This window comes from Heloderma suspectum, chromosome 5 (genome assembly GCF_057233095.1).
Source record: "Heloderma suspectum isolate Gila_16-S chromosome 5, 16-S_ref, whole genome shotgun sequence".
NCBI lineage: Eukaryota > Metazoa > Chordata > Lepidosauria > Squamata > Helodermatidae > Heloderma > Heloderma suspectum.
This window is the reverse complement of record NC_139462.1, coordinates 26,014,045-26,034,260: the sequence shown is the minus strand read 5'-3', so window position 1 is coordinate 26,034,260 and position 20,216 is coordinate 26,014,045. Positions and strand designations below refer to the sequence as shown.

Here is a 20,216-nt window from a genome sequence, read left to right as displayed (position 1 = left end):
ACCCATGTATTTTCACTCTAAAATACTATTATGCCTGGATAATCAACTGAACTATTGATATGTCCTCATGTTAGAATAAATTAGCATTTAATTAGGTCAGACTCAATGACACAATGGCCATATATTTATAGGAAATAGATAACCAAACTTACTTGGGATAGGGGTATGTATCAAAATCTCTGCCTAGCACTCTGTCAACAAAGCTGTTAGCTAAGTCACAGTGTGAATGATGTTTTGATACTTAGCAACTTGCACAAATGACAAGTCCCTATGAGCGACAGGTCCAAAGAGACATACAGTGTGCATCCAGTAATTCTTAGGGCCTCAGGGTTAGCATCTTGAATGAGTTTAATTTAGATCTTTATGGGGCAGAATACTTGAATATACTTTTAAGGGGCCGAGCAGCTAAGTAACTTTTGTACTGAGCCCAAAAGTCCTGTTACTGACCCTGTGAATACTACATATGTAGTAACAGATCTTCCCATCTTCCCCAAAAGTTTATTTTAAATAGAATGTATTCATGTTTTTTACATTTAAAACTAATCTTATTCCATATAGTTCTAGCCATGTAACACTTTTAAAAGACAAATATATAAAATCCATTGCAAAATAAAATTAAGATATGATTAAAACAACCCCTCTTTACGTAGACTACGGCGACCAAATAAGGAATGGGAATGGCGGCTCCCTATGGGGGCCGCCATTAGCGTACGCGCTTTTTTTTTTTTAAAGTCACCTGTGATAGGCTACGTGACGATTAACGTAGCCTATCACGGCTGACTTTGCAGATCTAGCCGTGATAGGCTACGTTAATCATCACATAGCCTATCACGGGGGCGTTTTGTTTTTTTTTAAAAACTGTTTAGTTTTTTTGTTTAGTTCGCGGACGGGCGAGGCGAGGCGCCTCCTCCCCGGCCTGAATTTCGGCTGGGCGAGGCGGGAAGCCTCCCCCCCCCGGCCTGAACTTCGCGGGGGGAGCAGCGAAGCGCCTCCCCCCCACCGCGAACAAGCTTCGAGGACAGGTAAGTGACTTTTGTCCATCCCTACCCTGAACTGGATAGGCTGTCATCTCTGAGTTCGGAGGCAGCTGCCTATCCCCATAGAATTGCTCCCTCCACCACACTCTGACAGGTAACTAATACTGGGGTCCGAAACTCAGTAAATCTCAGAGCTGACTCAACAGGACATCACCATCAACCCCAGTCCTACAAATATTTATAGAAGGCAATGTTTTCTAGCTTGGTGCCCTCTAGTTTTGGGGGGGGGGTTAATGTCTTGGGGCCGCGGTGGCTTAGTGGTTAAGACGCTGAACTGCAGACTGGAAGGTCGGCAGGACAGCAGTTCGAGACCCGAGTGCCGCGTGACGGAGTGAGCTCCCATCTTCAGTCCCAGCTCCTGCCAACCTAGCAGTTTGAAAGCAAGAAATTGCAAGTAGACAAATAGGTACCGCCTCGGCGGGAAAGGTAACAGATTTCCGTGCACCTTGGTGTTTAGTCATGCCGGCCACATGACCACGGAAGCATCTTCGGACAGCGCTGGCTCTTCGGCTTAGAAACGGGGATGAGCACCGCACCCTAGAGTCGGACACGACTGGCTGGGGACACCTTTACCTTTTACCTTTAATGTCCAGCAGCCCCAGCCAGCACAGCCAACTTTCAGTAATGCTGACACCTGCAGTCTAAAATATCTGGAGGGCATCAGGTTTGGGGAGGCTGATCTAAGTCCTGTCAGGTTCTGTCTTGATCCACCCTCCAAACCTTCCAAGTTTGATCCACCCTTGATCCACCCTCCAAAGCTTGATCCATCCTCCATGATCCACCCTTCAAACATACCATTGCCAGTAATGCTGAAAACTGCAGTCTAAAATATCTGGAGGGCAGCAGGTCAGGGTAGGCTGATCCAAGTACTGTCAGGTTCTGTCCAAACCTTTATCCACCCTCCTTGATCCACCCTCCAAACCTACCATTGTCAGTAATGCCACTGACATTACTGCAACAGTAATGCAGTTAGACAACTGCAGTATAAAACATCTGGAGGGCACCAGGTTGGGGAGGCTGATCTAAAGACTGTCAGGTTTTGTCTTGATCCACTCTCCAAACCTAAGTTCCTAAGGTGGCCACATATGAATCGCCAAAAAAGAGGACAAGCATCACCCCCAAAAAGGGAGAAAAGAGAACAGTTGTTTTCATATGCTCATTTATATGTACAGATGCACATTTAGGAAAAAAAAAAATAAACCACTACATCTCACCTTACTGTGGAAGCCTTTGGCCAGTCAACAAGTGTGCTTGCCTGTTCAGTCTGCTGTCCAGGTGCTAACTGTTGATGGGCAACAGTTCTTAGGATTCTTTACCTTTAAATTGAACTTGGACCGGACAACCCTTGTAATAAAGGATGCCTTCAAATAGAGGGCTGTCCTCAGTAAAATAGGACATTGGGCCACCCTACAAAGTTCTACCCTAGATTCATACATGTTCTTTCAAACTGCATTCTGCCCCCACCCTTAACTCAGCTGGGGTGTGTGTGAGGAGATTACATATATATATATATATATAAATCAAGAGCCAATTCATATGACAAATGATGAGGAATATCAATATTTAGTTAAATATTTCTTTCATTGCATTTCAAGATCTGAGGACAGCAGACTGGCAGAGCTATAAGCCTAAAAGAGATCTGAAGGACACATTATATGCTACCCTGCATTGAGTCAGGATCCTTCATATCTAAAGGTGTCTAACAATTTAGCCAATATATCCATATTATAGTTCGACACAAGCAGAACACAGAGGGCAAAAAGTATTATATTCTGACCTTGCTTAAAAGCTGAGTGTTGGGGCAGGGAGAGCCACATTTAGCCCAGTTTGTGATGTAGGTCATATTAACTTGAGTACTGGGAAATTGCACAATTTCAAATTCAGAATTGGGTACTATTTCTTGAGGGAATTTGAACATACCCTCTAATAACAGACGTCTACTCCATGTTTGATGGCCAGCAACACTCCCCCAAATCAATGTACAGTTCAGTGTTGCCAAACTCTTAGCACTGATCCATTTATTTCAGATTTTCTTGAAAGGGAAAAGTGAGATCAAAACAAGCTATTCCAAGGCTTGTTTTGTTCATTTTTTTCCTGGCTTCTGAAAGATGGAAGTCACAGAAGAGAAGATCTCTCAATACCAGGCACAAAAAGAATCTCCCACCTTCCTCTGGTTGCTTCCCACACAATTGCAGTTGGATTTGAACTTGAGAGATGCAAAGGGAAGGGTCAGTGAATCAGTGTTGCTGCAAGATGGGTGGGGAAGGTTAATTGGGGAAGTAACCAGGGCTGGTGTCAAGGGTAGGCAGTGTCGGGCATCTGCTGAGGGCCCACACCCCAGCAGGAAACCACTGACAAGTAAGGATGTCAGAGGAATCTGCCCAGGAGATTGAAGTTGCTGACCTTTCAGCAGCTCAGCCCCCAGGAATCCCGCTCGCTTACCTGCAACTGGCTCCACTTGATCTGTATTTTGATTTTTGGTGTTTGTTTTTTTCCTTAAATGGGCACTATGCAAACTGAGGCTGTAATTTGCTCCATTGCTCAAATTGTGCCTGCAATATGCTTAGTTTTGTGCAAATTGGGCCTGCAATGGCAATAAAAAAAGAAAGTTCCCAGATTTCGGGGAAAATCCCGCACCTCAGCTAACTATGCAAGCTGAGGCGGGGGCTTTGGGGAAATCTGGGAAGCCCCCAAAGGGTCAGATTTCTCCATGATGGCTATCCCTACTGACAAGAGCCCCCTGGAGTTACTCTTCCTCTTAACCTCCTCCTGCTTGTTCACCTGCCTCTCGCTCTGACCCAGACAACAGTGGTGATGACAGCAACAGATGCCCCTGCCTACTTGCTCACTGGCTCTCTGCCTGTCAAGCAAGCAAGTGGTAGCAATGATGACAGACAGGATGAGGAGCAATAGCAGCTAGTGACAATGGTGGTGAGAGGGCGGACTCACTGAGGGAGGGGAACCATTGAGGGTGTCTTGCAAAAGGCTCCCAAAAACCTGGAGCTGGCACTGGAAGCAACCACATCATCAGTCCACAGAAACCTTTAGTAAAAGGCAAAAGATTTATACGATCTGAAGAGAAACCAGAGTTTCTTGTTATACTGTTACTAGAGCACCGTGGTAAGGAGCTACAGGGAATAGGAATCACAACACATTTGGAAAACAAATGTTGCCCTGAGGAGTTTCATTGAGTGAGGCAGAAAAAAAGGCCTAGAAACCAAGCCATACCAGAGCCTGTGATCTGAAGGTTCCACTCTTGTGATAAACAAATTTCATTAACAACATTTTTCATTCATTCATTGTACAAGTTCTTCACACACACACACACACACACACACCCCTCAAAGGTGTCAGCAGCTCAGTTTTAAGGAATTGTATTGATTTGAGAACTTGCTCAAATTAATGAAACATTCCAACAACAGCATTTGAGGTTCACAGCTTGAATCTCTAATTTCCAGCATCGCCCCTAATATCTCACCTTCTCACAGCTGTCTACATGGAAAGGAGACTGAATTGCCACTGTTTCAAAAACTCTCACATTATTCCTCTGAACATGTAATAGCTGCAGAATCTATTACATCTAGTTAATGTCTTATTCTTGTATAAAATTTGACAGATCCACTTATACCACTTATGAAGTTGAGAAAGGGAACTTTTCTCAATTAATAGCTTGCACATTATCACAACTAAACATAAAATAAAATAATAATAGCTGTAGTCCTCCAGGACTGTGAAGAAACTTTCCAAATACTGAAAGATATAACCAAATTTATTTCAACTGGCAGACTTAGAATCATAGAATAGTAGTAGGGTTGGAAGAGGCCTGCAAGGCCATCGAGTCCAACCCCCTGCTCAATGCAGGAATCCAAGTCAGAGCATCCCTGACAAATGGTTGTCCAGCCTCGTCTTGAAGGCCTCCAGTGTGGGAGAGCCCACCACCTCCCCACAATTGGTTACACTGTCGTATTGCTCTTACAGTCAGGAAGTTTTTCCTGATGTTCAGCCGGAATCTGGCTTCCTGTAACTTGAGCCCATTATTCCGTGTCCTGCACTCTGGGATGATCAAGAAGAGATCCTGGCCTTCTTCTCTGTGACAACCTTTCAAGTACTTGAAGAGTGCTATCATATCTCCCCTCAGTCTTCTCTTCTCAAGGCTAAACATGCCCAGTTCTTTGAGTCTCTCTTCATAGGGCTTTGTTTCCAGTCCCCTGATCATCTTTGTTGCCCTCCTCTGAACCCTCTCCAGTTTGTCTGCATCCTTCTTAAAGTGTGGTGCCCAGAACTGGACACAGTACTCCAGATGAGGCCTAACCAGTGCTGAGTAGAGGGGAACTAGTACTTCCCGGGATTTGGAAGCGATGCTTCTATGAATGCAGCCCAAAATAGCACTGGCCTTTTTTGCAGCCACATCACATTGTTGGCTCATATTCAGCTTGTGATCGACAACAATTCCAAGATCCTTCTTGCTTGTAGTGTGGTTGAGCCACGTATCCCCCATCTTGTAACTGTGCATTTGGTTTCTTCTTCCTAGGTGCAGAACTTGGCATTTATCCCTAGTAAATGTCATTCTGTTGTTTTCTGCCCAGTGCTCCAGTCTATCAAGATCACTTTGAATTTTGTTTCTGTCTTCCAAAGTATTAGCTATCCCGCCCAATTTTGTGTCATCTGCAAATTTGATCAGCATTCCCTGCACCTCCTCCTCCAAGTCATTACTAAAAATGTTGAAGAGCACTGGGCCCAGGACTGAGCCCTGCGGTACCCCGCTCGTTACCTCTCCCCAGTTTGAGAAGGTCCCATTGATAAGCACTCTTTGAGTCCGATTCTGTAGCCAACTGTGGATCCACCGGATCATTGTTTCATCTAGCCCACTTTGAGCTAGTTTGCTCATCAGGAGATCATGGGGCACTTTGTCGAAAGCTTTGCTGAAGTCGAGGTATATGATGTCTACAGCATTCCCACGGTCTACAAGGGAGGTGACTTGATCAAAAAATGAGATCAGATTTGTCTGGCAGGACTTGTTTTTGACAAATCCATGTTGGCTTCGAGTAATCACGGCATTGTTGTCAAGGTGCTTCCAGATGGATTGCTTTATGATCTGCTCCAGAATTTTCCCAGGGATTGATGTCAGACTGACTGGTCTGTAGTTCCCAGGTTCCTCCTTTTTACCCTTTTTGAAGATAGGGACAACGTTAGCTCTCCTCCAGTCATCTGGCACTTCCCCCGTCCTCCATGATTTCTCAAAGAGAATAGACAGCGGTTCTGAGAGTTCTTCTGCCAGTTCCTTTATGACTCTACGATGCAGTTCATCTGGCCCTGGAGATTTGAACTCATTCAACGTAATGAGGTGTTCCTTGACCATATGCCTGTCGATCTCAAGCTGCAATCCTGCCCCTTCAGCCTGTACTTGGCCTTTGCCAGGGGGGTCATAGACCCTCTTTTGGGAGAAGACTGAGCCAAAGTAGGAATTGAGCACCTCTGCCTTTTCTTTGTCATCTGTTATCATTTTGCCATCCTTATTTAATAGCTGAACAACCATTTCTTTCCTCTGCCTTTTACTATGCACGTAGCTGAAGAAAGCCTTTTTGTTGTTTTTAACATCCCTTGCTAACCTCAGCTCATTCTCAGCTTTAGCCTTCCTGACGCCATCCCTGCAATTCTGTGCTATCTGCCTGTACTCTTCCTTTGTTACTTTGCCTTCTTTCCACTTCCTATATGTGTCCTTTTTTGTTTTCAGGTCATCCCTAAGCTTTTTGTGAAGCCACATTGGCTTCTTCTGTTGTCTTCCACCTTTTCTTCTTGTTGGAATTGCTTGTGATTGTGCCTTGAGAATTTCCTTTTTTAAAAGCTCCCACCCATCTTGGACTCCTTTTCTCGCTAGCATCGCTTGCCATGGGACCTTACTGATCATTGTTCTGAGTTTATGAAAATCAGCTTTCCTAAAATCCAGGGTACGCGTTTGACTACACTCGGCTTTTGCTTCCCTTAGAACCAAGAACTCAAGTACAACATGGTCGTTTTCCCCCAGAGTTCCTGCAACTGCTACTTTATCCACTAAGTCATCTCTGTTGGTTAGGATCAAGTCAAGGATAGCCGATCCTCTAGTTCCTTCCTCTACTTTCTGTAGGAGGAAGTTATCCGCCACACAAGTCAGGAATTTCCTGGAGGGGCCATGTTTTGCAGAATTTGTCTCCCAACAAATATCGGGGAAATTGAAGTCCCCCATTACTACTACATCATGCTTCCTTAAAACATTGGCTATTTGCTTTTCAAATGTTTCATCCTTGTCTTCTTCTTGATTGGGTGGCCGGTAGTAGACTCCGACCACCAGGTTCCTTTTATTCTTTGCTCCATTTATTTCAACACAGATGCTTTCGATGGGGCTACCAAGCTCCTCCTCCTGTATTTCTGTGCAGAGATATGTATTTTTCACATACAGTGCAACCCCACCTCCCTTTCTGTTCCTCCTGTTCTTTTTGAACAAGTTATATCCTTCAATTGCTGTATTCTAGTCATGAGAGTCATCCCACCAAGTCTCAGTTATACCTATCAGGTCATAATTTCCCTCTTGTATTAAGTTTCCCATACACTGGGCATTAGTATATAGACATCGAAGACCATGTGCTTCATAGTCTGGATTTCTTCCTACATGTGTCTGAAGACTATTATTGGGCGCTATCAGAGCTGTTCTCTCCATTGCAGTGCATGTGCCTATGTCCATCGTTACCCCCAACATTACATCTCCCTTCCCCGTAGGATTCAGTTTAAAGCCCTCCTGATGAAGTTCTTCATGCTGTGGCCAAACACATTCTTCCCAGCCTTTGTGAGGTGCAACCCATCCCTAGCCAACAGCCCATCTTCCAGGAAGTATAGCCCGTGGTCCCAGAATCCAAATCTCTCTCGTCGGCACCACCTTCGTAGCCAGTCATTCACCCGGAGTATTTTTCGTTCCCTTTCTATCCCTCTTCTAACTACTGGAAGGATAGATGAGAAAACTATCTGGGCCCCAAAGTTCTTGAGTTTCCTTCCCAAAGCTTCAAAGTCTGACGTGATCTCTTCGTAGCTCTGCTTGGCGGTATCATTTGTTCCCACATGGATGAGAAGAAAGGGATACCTGTCAGTGGGCTTTATGAGTGCAGGCAACCTTTCAGTCACGTCTCTAATCTGTCCTCCCGGGAGACAACATACCTGGCGATTCCATGGGTCTTCGCGACATACTTGGGTCTCGATCCCACGCAGCAAGGAGTCTCCCACTACTACCACTCTTCTCTTCTTCTTCTTGTAGGCCTGGGTTTCATCGCCTCTATTTGACTGACCTTTAGCCTCTTGCTCACTCTCATGCAGGTTCCCCTGTGATTCTTCCTCTGCAGGCTGTCCTCCAGTCTCATCCGCAAGTACCTGGAATTGGTTCCACAGCTCCACTGCTTCCACTGGTGCAGAGTGGCGTCTAGTTCTTCTTCTCCTAACTGTCACCCTTTTCCAAGGAGTATCCTGTATTCCATTTTTCTTCACCTCAGCATTTCCCACTGCCTCATCTTGCTGTTGCTCTTCAAGCTTCTGGTCTGCCCTTTGCTGCTGTAGTTCCCCCATTCTGTCCAAGAACTCTTCGTGTTCTCTTATTCCCCAGAGGGTCGACAGTCGCCGCTCCAGTCCACTTACTTTTTCCTCCAGCAGCGTGGAAAGTGCATCAACTTGCACTTGTTGCAGGTGTAGGCCATGTTGTTCTCAGGCAAGAAAACAAACATTGCACACACCTTGCAGGTCACCACCACTGGAGAGTCTTGTCCTTCCATAGCCTCTTTTCCCTTTTTGTGTCTAGCTTTGTGATTGTTCTAGACTAGCCTGTGCCTGCTCCTCTACTCAGTAGAGGTTAAAAGCAGAGTCCCACTGGTGTGAAAGTGTGTGTTACAAGACAAATAAATGGAAAAAAAGTTAGTTAAAATAAAAAATAAAAATAATTTAAAAAAATGTTAGGGGCCTCCCCCTTGACCTCCCCTGGCCAACTCCTGTTTGCTCCCCCTGTTTGCTCGCTCTCTGGGAGCTTGCCTGCTTCTGTAGTCCCTGGACCAGCTGGAGCAGCTTGCTCCACTCTGCTCTGCTCAGCTGGGAGGCAGGAAACAGACTCTTCTCACATTAAATTTTAACACAGGGGCTATGAATGTATCAATGGGGTTTGACTCATAGGGATGAAGGACATGGCCAATTGTAGTATTTGATTATTTTTTCTATTGTCTTTATTATTTCATATTTCTATGTTGTTAGGTGCTTTGTGTTCTGCTAATGGAAGAAAAGCAAGGGGGTTAAACAATGAAGAAGTAAATAATAAAAATTCATAAAATCATTTACCAAGTGGTAAGATAAGTATGAAAGCCAGTTCTTTACATATACCTTGGCAGGTGGGATACAGACAACCAGCTTCCAAGCCCGCAATGGAAGTTACCACTAGATAGACTGATAGACACACACACACATCACGTATGGTCAAGGCACAAGAAGGTTAATGGAGGAGATTTTACTACATGGAATGCAAAAAAGAAGAAATATTTACTGCATGAGAACTGCAGGTCAAAGGCACAGTGCTGTGTCTTTACCATGCCCCAAATAAAAGTGACAAATCAAGCCTTAACATGTGGGTTAATAATAGCCCTGTGAATTCCCACTGTTGCCTTTCAATCATGCTGTACAAAACGGTAGGATCCTGAAATGCGGAAAGTGGGTATAACATACGTTCTCAGCAGCAAATAACTCATTCCACTCTTCATGTCCCTTTTTGTCATGGTTTCAACAAGGGCCCTCGGTGCCAATGAGCAGGGCTGTCAGTGGAACCTCACAACCTCTTGTGCATGCTTTCAATACATAAGGGGCATTTGATCCTGTCCCTTGCAGTGTTTCTCCAGTAAACCGGATTTTGGTGGCCAATGACTGAACATTCTGGATCCTGCATAAGTTCCCCTCAAGCCTTCACAGGGCTTGATATACAGGACCAGCATCAGGGGTTGATGTAGTCAGGTGCCTGCCAAGGGCCCACGCCCCAGCAGTGAGGAGGGGTCACTGAGAAGAGCCTCTGCAACTTGTTTGTTCACCTGCCTGTCACTCCGGCCCAGACAACAGTGCTGGTATGAAGGAGCAAGCAGGCGAATGCCACTGCCTGCTTGCATGTTGTCTGGCAAGCGAGCAGGTGGTAGCAATAATGAGGAAGAGGAGCAACAGCTGATGATGCTGGTGAGAAGGTAGACCGGGGGTACAGAACCTCTTTCAGCTCAAGGCCCACATTCCATTTTCGAGAAGCTTTCAGGAGCCACATTCCAGGGCGGGTGGGACCAAAGGCAAAAGGGACATGGTCAAAATTACCAAAAAATGCCACCATATTTTAGCTTAAAGCCCTTATTACCAGTAACTAAGCCTTAGGAGAGCACTTCAAGCTGTTAGAATGGGGAAAAATGCACAAATGCCAGGAAAAAAAAAAACCCATTGGTGATTGGGGGAAAAGGGTCTGGTTATCTAAGGAACGAGAGCTGTGTGCAAACTCTTGAAACTCTCCACCTTACTTGTGGGCAGAGAAATCTGGGAGACAATTTTACCGAATTTATCCAGGGTGAGGAGAAATTCTCAACCATTTCTCCCAGGCAGGGCTCCCCACTGGCAGGGCTGGTAGCACAGCTCATTTCTTTTTTCCTAGGAGTTTGGGGGGTTTTGTGCTGCAACAGCATCAACGGTGTTGGCAGTCTGGCCCCCAGTTTGCATCCCCTGCAGCTGGGTGTGTATGTCAGTGTTGTGTCTAGGTCCAGGGAGGAGGTGGAGCTAGTGCTCTGCCAAAATCTGTCCTTCAATTTCCTGAAAGTTTCCTCCCCCCATGAAAGAGGCTTCCATTGTTCTGCCTTATTCAGGATATTGTATAATTTATGTTTGTGGTGTTTTTGAGCTTGCATAATCACAACAAGCCTCCCTGGCTGCCTGTGCATCCTGAACTGAAAAAGCACTATGGGGGGAATTACCTCATGGTGCCTTATGCTGGGCTTTAATTGAAGCATTGGAAACTGAGGAGGCTATAGGAGACCAGAGAGATGATTTACAATGAAAAACAGGACACTTGTGCTCACATCTTGGCCACCTCCTAAGTAGAGTAAGCCCATGAAACCCAAACCTAACCCATGAGAATTTCTCGAAAATTTCTTCACCACTGAATTTCTTTTCGAAAGGAATTTCTCTGATTGAGAAGGGTTGAAAAAATGTGGAAGACATTTTCAGCACAGCACTATAAGGAATGGAGATAACCCAGGCCTGAGGTCCCACCCCCCTACCCCTGAGAGTGAGAAAGAGGCCAATTGAGGGTGTCTTGCCTAAGAGCCCTCCAAAACCTGGAGCCAGCGATGTTGATAGATGAGTCCTGTATTATTCCACAGTCCCTATAAGAATTTCATTCTTCAATTCTTTTTGTAGGTTTAATGAAATGAAAACATAAGAAAAATTTCCTAATGAATCCTAACATTGCTGAATGCTATGAGAGGTTGCCAAACTTTGTTGTCTGTGTATTTTGGGATACACAGATAGAAGGAAGCAGGACAGTGAGGTGTTTATCAGACATGCTGTTCATTTGGAAAACTCCAAAAGGAGACAAAAGCCATACTCAGCACTACAAGCGCACACATCCTGTTATTATTTAGGGAACAAATCAATTATTACTACATTAACTCCCATGGAGTTAACTTCCTATTACTGTTACAAATGTCAGCCAGTGTACTACTACAAATAGTAATGGAGGAAAGATATTAATGCACCAACGTTTGTGAGATCTTACATTACACTACAAAAAGATAACCATGCTACCAAATCAGATATTGAACTTTTTTCACAATATTTTTAACCTTAAAATGTACTTTTGTTAAGATTTTTCCTCCAAGTGGGCATGTTAACAAACTAAAGATCTGAATCTAGCAGAAAGGTATAGGATATTATTCACAATTGTGGTCTACAGAGTGAGGATAATCTAGGACAAAACAATTGGCTGTTCTTGTCCTGCAATTAACTCTGAAATCATAGTATAATGAAGAATTCTTCAAACTTCAAAATAAATCCCTGAAAAGCATAATTATCACTTAGTTTAAAATTGTACAGCTTGCAGTTTCTGTCAGTGATTTCCCAGAAATCTCCCCTCCCCTTGACATGCCTAAAAAGAAATAAACTCATAATATAAATCTAAGGGATTAAAAGACAGCTTTGTCTCTAGTAGTCATATCAAAAAGACCCTCATTAAAACACTCTTCTGAAATCTAGTAAGGAGTAATGCAGTTGTTGAGGCTGTAATAGGAGCAATACAGTTTTTAAAATCCATTAAAAACTTAGATGTTTCTGTACTGTGTTTAATGTCTGACATTGGGCCTATTATTAATTTAATCAATTCTACTGCACTATCAGTATGTGTGGTGCTGTACAGAACAGCATAAGCAAAAAATACCAATCTCTAATTTAAGAAACCTGCAGTCAAAAACTGTTCTTCTACATTCAGTAAAATGAAATAAATTGGTATACACTGAAATGTGTTTCAGAAATAGGGGTATATGAAGTACTTACCCCGTTCTGGTCCGGGGCATCTGCAGGTGGGGGGAGGCAATCTGGTCCTCCCCCTGGAATCCTCCCTGGCTGGCTCTGCTCCAAGGGGAGTCCACGGAGCCGCCGGCCGGCTCCAGCCACTGCCAGACATCCGGCCACGGCTGGTCTGCAGACGCAAATGGCATCCAATGTAGGGGACGCCATTTTGTTCCGCAGCCCGGCAGTGGAACGAAGATGGTGACCTGGACCAGCCACCATAAGGTAGGTTCCATCCCGGGGGGGATTTTGGGGGGTGGCAGGGGGTAGTCCGTTCCGCCACAGACTCTGGGGGGCCGGATTCCAAAGAATCCAGCCTCATTGGAGTCCGTGGCAGATTTCTCCGCCATCCCTATTCAGGAATAGGGAAGAGTTGTAATGGGACTGCCTCCTCTATACTCTAACACATCTAATGGCAGTCTTGCTGGGACCTGAACCAAGACAGTCAAACTGGCAAACTGAATCCAGCGCTCACTGGGAAAAACAACAACAAAGATGTAATTGTTGTGACCTGAGACATATGTCATAGTGTACTTGATCAAAATTTTAGCACTTACATTCATCATTTCACAAAATTAAAATTAATTGCAAAATAATGTTAAGTCAGGGGAAACCAGATTAACTGAAATCAACATTCAGCCCATAATTAATATTTGTTAAATATATGTTTCAAAAGTGAATGTCACAGAACTGAAAAATATTACAGGATCTAGAAGGCAATTTTATTCATGGCCCAATTCTGTTCCAGTTCATTCAAAGCTAAATCCTGCTGAGTTCATTCACATTTGCCCAAAGGTTCAGCTTTACAGTGTAATCCCTTTACATGTCTACTTGGAAGTACATTCCACTGTGCTCAGTGGGGCTTACTCGCTGGAAAGTGGGTATGAGAGTGCAGCCTGAGTTATCAAAAGGCAATATCAATAAAGGGATTTAGAGTTCTGACTGGTTCTGACTGAAACCTGGAGTGGATTCACTTCCCCAGTGTTATCGGAGCTACCAGACACCACTGCTCGGGAGCCAGGCCACAAAAAGCAATGCAAAGAGCAAACATTTTGGAAGGATCTTGGAGTTATTGTAGATCACAAGCTGAATATGAGCCAACAGTGTGATGTGGCTGCAAAAAAAGCAGGGGGGGGGAGCAAATACCATTTTGCGCTGCATTAATAGAAGCATAGCTTCCAAATCCCGGGAAGTACTAGTCCCCCTCTACTCATCACTGGTTAGGCCTCATCTGGAGTACTGTGTCCAGTTCTGGGCACCACACTTTAAGAAGGATGCAGGCAATCTGGAAAAGGTTCAAAGGAGGGCAACGAAGATGATCAGGGGACTGGAAACAAAGCCCTATGAGGATAGACTGAAACAATTGGCCATGTTTAGCCTTGAGAAGAAAAGACTGAGGGGAGATATGATAGCGCTCTTCAAGTACTTGAAAGGTTATCACAGAGAGGAAGGCCAGGATGTCTTCTTGATCATCCCAGAGTGCAGGGCACAGAATAATGGGCTCAAGTTACAAGAAGCCAGATTCTGGCTGAACATGACGGAAAAAAAACAAACTTCCTGACCGTTGGAGCAATATGACAATGGAACCAATTACCTAGGGAGGTAGTGGGCTCTCCCACACTGGAGGCATTCAAGGTGATGATGGACACCCATCTGTCAGGGATGCTTTGACTTGGATCTCTGCCTTGAGCAGGGAGTAGGACTCGATGGCCTTCCAACCCTACTATTCTATGATTCTATGATCATTGGATGAGATCTTCTCAGGCTGTCTTCCACACTTTTAGACCATTTCCTTCATTCTTCCAATGATTCAGAAATAAATGGGGTGAAAGCTTCTGGCTTTGCAGTGGTGGTGGTGGTGGTGCAGAAATCTCTTTCCTGGCCCGGAGCAGCAGAGAGGAAAGGGAAAGTTCTAATAATAGCAAGGTAAGCCTCATGCATTGAAAAGATATCCACAGTGTGGTTGCCCAGAGCTTTTCCCTACTAAAGAGTATTCCACGAAGCAGATCCCCTACATTGCTCATTGATGTCTGATCTAAGTAAAACAAATGTTTTTACACCACTGAATGGGGAATTCGACAAAGATGTGAATCTCTATTGTTATGCCTTATGAGCCACTGGAGAACTCAATATAGGCATGTACATGGCCACAATTAACTAGGTAATTATACAAAGATTTCTTTCTCAGCATAGGCCACTGATTTGTGACTTACAAGTAAATGTGTTCATAAAAAAATTACCTGGAAACTAGAAAGCAGTTTACCTCAAAGGCTCAATGGCTGATGAAGAGTAGCTCAGAGAGAAAAGCAAATGCCCCAGAGCACCAGATTATATTGAAACTACAAACCCTAATTATGTGTCCAGATATTGATACACAATGCAAATTATCATAGTCCTTGCCACACAACTAAGGTACCGCATAATGAGATGGGTGGGGAAGCAGAGAAGGGGGGAAAAATCAGAGAGAATAGTGTTACAATAAGGTCACTGAGTTTGAATTAAAGACTAGTAAAATGCCAGTCTTTCCAACAGGCTTGGGGGAAGCAGCGTAGATTGCAAAACTGACTAAAAATAATGTGTCTTAGGAAGGAGGTGTGTATGCCATTTGCATGGAAGGAGGGTGTCATGTGGGCATTAGCAATTGTAGATTTGAGGGCAGGGGGGATGAGCTTGAGACTTATGTGGAATTGCTTAACTTAAATCTTTTGCCTCTTCACATTTCTTTTTAAAATCAAACTAAACTATAGGAAACAGAATGGAGCATAAGTATATTCCTGAGCAACACCATTTGGGCTCACTAAGAACCTGGGCCACATCCAAGCTATAAAGACAAAGGAATGCTCCAAATTAGGGACACATATAAGGCTCTTTCACTAATCAGGATAAAGATGGGCAAGAGCCTACCAGACTCAGATAAGCATGGACAGAGGTGTGTCATTCCCTGCACTTAAGTTAGATGAATGATGATGAGCAATTTCTGCCTGTTTGTCTGAAAGCCAGGGGAAGGACACAACTGTAGCCATCTCCTGACATGAGATGGAGGAAATCCATGGATCCACCCTAGCACATGATTCAACCCTGTGGATACCGAGAAAATATGGCTGCAATACAATTACATAGGAAGCTAACTTATACAGAGTCTTATACATCTAGCCTATTATTGTCGATACTGAGTGGTGGCAGCTCTCCAGGTTTTCAGGCACAATTCTTTCCTAGCCCTACCCAGAGAAGCCAGGGATTGAATCTGGGACCTTCTGCATGTAAAGCAGGTGCTCTACCACTGAGCCACAACGGGGTCTATTCTACAAGCAAACACAACTGGAACTAAGACAGGAGGGTATGATCTTCTTACGCTCTCCAACATACAGAAAACATGAATGGCTTTCCACAACTACATTTACAGTATTAGGAAGGTTTGGGCCAACAAAATACCCCTGGAACTCATGCGGGAGCCATATTGGCTGTCTTAAACCAACCCCTATATTAAACATGGGCATTTATGGAAATGTTTACAAGTTCTGCCAGCCCCTCAGTTGACTCGGTCCTCCCCTCATGGCTTTCTTGTCTCCCAGTGTGGGGTAAACAAAACAGGGCTGGCCATGAGGAAGGGCTCACTAGAGACAAATAAAATGTAGTTAAAAGCATAAGAAGAGCTATAAAACTCTGCTGTTAAGCTTTAATGTTATCCAGATTGGTCATTAACAACCTCATTTTGCCTGTACCACAAGTACTCTTTCAATACACAGAACAGATTGGATGTGGTATGTTTTTCAAGATATTTCCAAGGCCTTCTTTTTCAAGTTTCAGCCAGATGGTGGAATTGCAGGTACAACTCCCTCAGGGCTGCTCGGGTTGGAACAGTTCATTACTGAAGTGAGGAAGTCAGTGGGAATTAAGCAGCCTAACTGCACACAGGATTGCAGCCTAAACCAAGTAGAGCCATAAGAGACGGCTGTCCAGGGAAATGGGTGGGATGTTCTTTGAGGATGCAATGGTCTGAGAGGGTGCATTGGTAAGTACTGGTACTTTCAGCAGGCTACCCTACCCCCCAAAGAGCAAAACTGGGGTGGGGAGACATTTATTTGTTATAAGCATTTATATATCACTTTCCAACAAGCATTCAAAGTGGCTTAGAATGGAGGCAAACAAATAAAAAGATCAACAACAATATAAAATAATTAAGACAGACTAAATGTGATGGTAATCACACAACTGTTGGTTGCATGGTTTTATTTATGTTTTAGTAAGTAGGAGATATGGAGGAGGGCTGATCTAGATTGGAGGTACAACAAGGCACAGAATTTAACCTTGTCCCCACCAGCTGCTTTTTGCATCAGAAAGAAAGCTCCCGTTGGTACCAAGGGGAACTTTCCTCCCAGTGCAACTAGCAGCCACAGGGAGGGGATCCAAATTGGGACTGTAGTGGGGACAAAAGGCTGAATTTCCTTTCCCTCTCATCACCATCTCAATACAGATCCCCCCCACACACACCATGGCTGCTATTTATTAAACAAAAACAAAAAATAACACCGCTCTCAGTTGCATTATTATCGTCACACCTAATTCGGCCCTAAGGTGACATCTCAGAGGTATAAAACAGGCAGTCTACAAAAGAGCCAATCCATCTACAGAAAGTTCCCAGAAAGCCAGATGAAAAGGGACAGCTTTATAACTCTTCCTAAATGAAAGTACAGAGGAACAATTCCTTGAATCTAATGGGAGGTCTAAAGGGATGGGAAGGTGCTGTTTCTACTGCTTGTGTTGAATGAATACAAGGATGGTTATTGAAGTAGTGCCTGTTTTGATGGAGCCCTCGCAGGGTGGGGGTTGGCATACAGGGAGGTATTTAAGATATATGGGTTCCAGGCCATGAATAGCTTTTGGGAACAACCAGTGCCTTCAATTCAATCCAGAGTTAGTGTGCTCCCACAGAATAACCACATATGGTTTGCTCCCTCTCTAAATTGTGCACCTAAAATATTCCAGGATTTCTTAAAATTCTTTATTCAAATTTCGTTTGCAAGAAAGAAGAGCAATTCAGAGCTCCAGCTTTGAAGCAACACACAAGCACAAAGAGATGCAGGCTGTCAGACAACTTCCAAAGGGACATGCCAGATTCTGTAACAAAATAACAGCTGTGATGCCCAAAAGGTATCCAGCCTGTTTCTCAGGCTGAATGGATGAATCCAAAATGAGAGAATATCAAATAAAGATGGACTTGCAGTGTCTTTTAAATTGATAGAAGGGACCTAGCAGTTTCATTCTTCTTTCAGTTTACTCAGATTGGTAATATTTAGGATGGCCAGTTGTGCCTTGCTGAAAAAGAAGAAATGCATCACCCCAAAAAGAGGACACCTTTTTTCATATGTAAATGTACGCATATAAGTGCATATTTAGAAAGAATAAACATAATTTAAATAGAGATACTATACATCTCACCACAGTGGAGAAGACAGACCAGGTGACCTGGGTGCCTGCTCAGTCTATTGTCCAAGTCATGCTAACAGTTGAGGGCACCTCCAAGGTGCCTGATGCTCTCACTCCTTATGGCTGTGTGATTTTAAACTGGGGGTGTCCAGATTCTGTGAAATCCGTCCCGTGTGTGGAGTCGTTTGTTCCCGTGTCCGCTCACAGACAGATCTGCATTTTTTTCAGCTATGCGGACAAATATGCAAATATCCCGTAAGAGGGTTCGCAACAATTTACGAAATTTCTGCTAGTACATAACATTTAGCCTATTGTTCCCCATTCCATTCAACTTTTCCCCGTATATATTTTCCAGGATAGCATATGTCTCAGCTGAACATTTTCCTATGAATAAATCTGTGTACATTTCAGGAAAGTGGGGGGGGGGGAGATCCGAAAGTTCATGGACTCCGCATTGCCTGAGTATGCTGGTCCACAGCGATTCTGCAGGTCGGATTCTTAGAAACCCAAAGTCATTTTAGTCCATCCTGAATTTCCCCAGCATCCTTACTTTAAACCAGACTTGGACTGGACACCTCTCCAAATACAGGACAACTTCAAATAGAGGACAGTCCTCTATAAATTGGGACACCTGACTATCCAAGCAATACTGATATGACTTAATATTGGGGTTTTTTTGGTATAAAACCATTTCTTTTAATAAATAATGAGGCAGAAAAGTATAAGAGAGAGAGAGAAAAAAAACTACTACTACTTTCCTGTCTAGAAAGTAAGGATGGCGGAGAATTCCGCCACGGACTCCAGTGAGGCTGGATTCTTTAGAATCTGGACCCCCGGAGTCCATGGTGGAACAGACCAACCCCCATCCACCACCCCACAAAGTTCGCCCGGACGGACCCTACCTGCCGCTGGCCGGGTCTGGGTCCGCCTGCTGAGTCTGCAGCCGTCCACTGCTGGTCTGTGGACGCAAATGGCGTCCGGCGTAGTGGACGCCATTTGCGTCTCTGCTCTTTTCGTGATAGGCTACGTAAATCTTTATGTAGCCTATCACGGCAAAGAGCAGGGACGCAAATGGCGTCCACTACACCAGACGCCATTTGCATCCGCAGACCGGCAGCGGGCGGAACTTCGGCTGCAGATGGACCCGGCCGGCAGCTCTGCGGATTCACCGCAGAGCAAAGCTGGCCAGGGAGGATTCCGGAGGGAGGGACAGAGTGCTTCCCCTCAACTGCGGATGCCCCGGAATGGAGCCAGGTAAGCGTTTCGTACATCCTTACTAGAAAGATCTTATGTACACATGCAGCTATAGTATCTGATTCAACACCATGTTGAGCACTCTTTATACCTTATTATTCAGTGTGTGGATGGGCAACAAGTGGGCACACCCATCAGCCATCACTATTCTTGACCTTCATGTATTCAGCTTAGCATGTGCATAGATCTTATGTGCATGCAACTGTATGCGTGTAGGCCGCTTTCCACTGAATTGGGAGACACACTTCCCCTCCCCCATATGGTCAATGTACTTTAGTCAAAGGTAATGCACCACAATATGCCAGGGTACACTTAAAGAGAAAATTCCCAGCACAGAATCAATATGAGGCAGCAGGCATGCTAATTACTCAAAAGAATGGGTTCACAAGGTTCTTCCAATTCCCTTCATTTAGCCTAGTAGCTGTGGAGAGTGCAATTAGCATTTTTGATGTTCCAGACTGGCACATATGCCTAAACATCTACTAATAACATACAGATGCCAGTTTGTAGTGGGTGTAAATGCTGTGGAAAAACACAATTCACTGCTGGCATAAACACTTGCAAATACATTATAGTAAACGGAGAGTTTCTTCTCATGAAAATGTGGCCAAATATGTTCTGGTTGCTACTGATCTAATTACTTGCTTATGTGGCTCTTACTCTTCTGTAGTGTTTCAGGGCTCCAAAATCAACCTTGTTATGTCACACTATAGTCATTAATGCTCCCATTAATTTCAACGTAGCGCAAGTCCGTCCATCCATCTATCTATCATTTGCCATTTATTATTATGGCTCCAACCCAAATAAAATACTAGTCAGGCTTCTTAAGCCAAATTGAAATCAGTGGGGCTTAAGCTCAACCTGGAGTGTCATGTGGCAAAATGGTTCTTTGATGGCTCTGTTGTCTCCAGGTAC

The 20,216-nt window shown here is 44.2% G+C and overlaps 1 protein-coding gene and 1 non-coding gene across 4 annotated transcripts in view; both read right to left on the bottom strand.

Moving 5' to 3' along the window:
• Positions 1 to 20,216, bottom strand: part of CCSER1 (coiled-coil serine rich protein 1) — an 857,015-nt gene that overhangs the window by 191,521 nt on the left and 645,278 nt on the right. The window lies entirely within an intron of this gene.
• Positions 4,009 to 4,129, bottom strand: LOC146343720 (U5 spliceosomal RNA). The gene has a single exon (XR_014792801.1). It is a non-coding gene; the product is annotated as a U5 spliceosomal RNA (small nuclear RNA).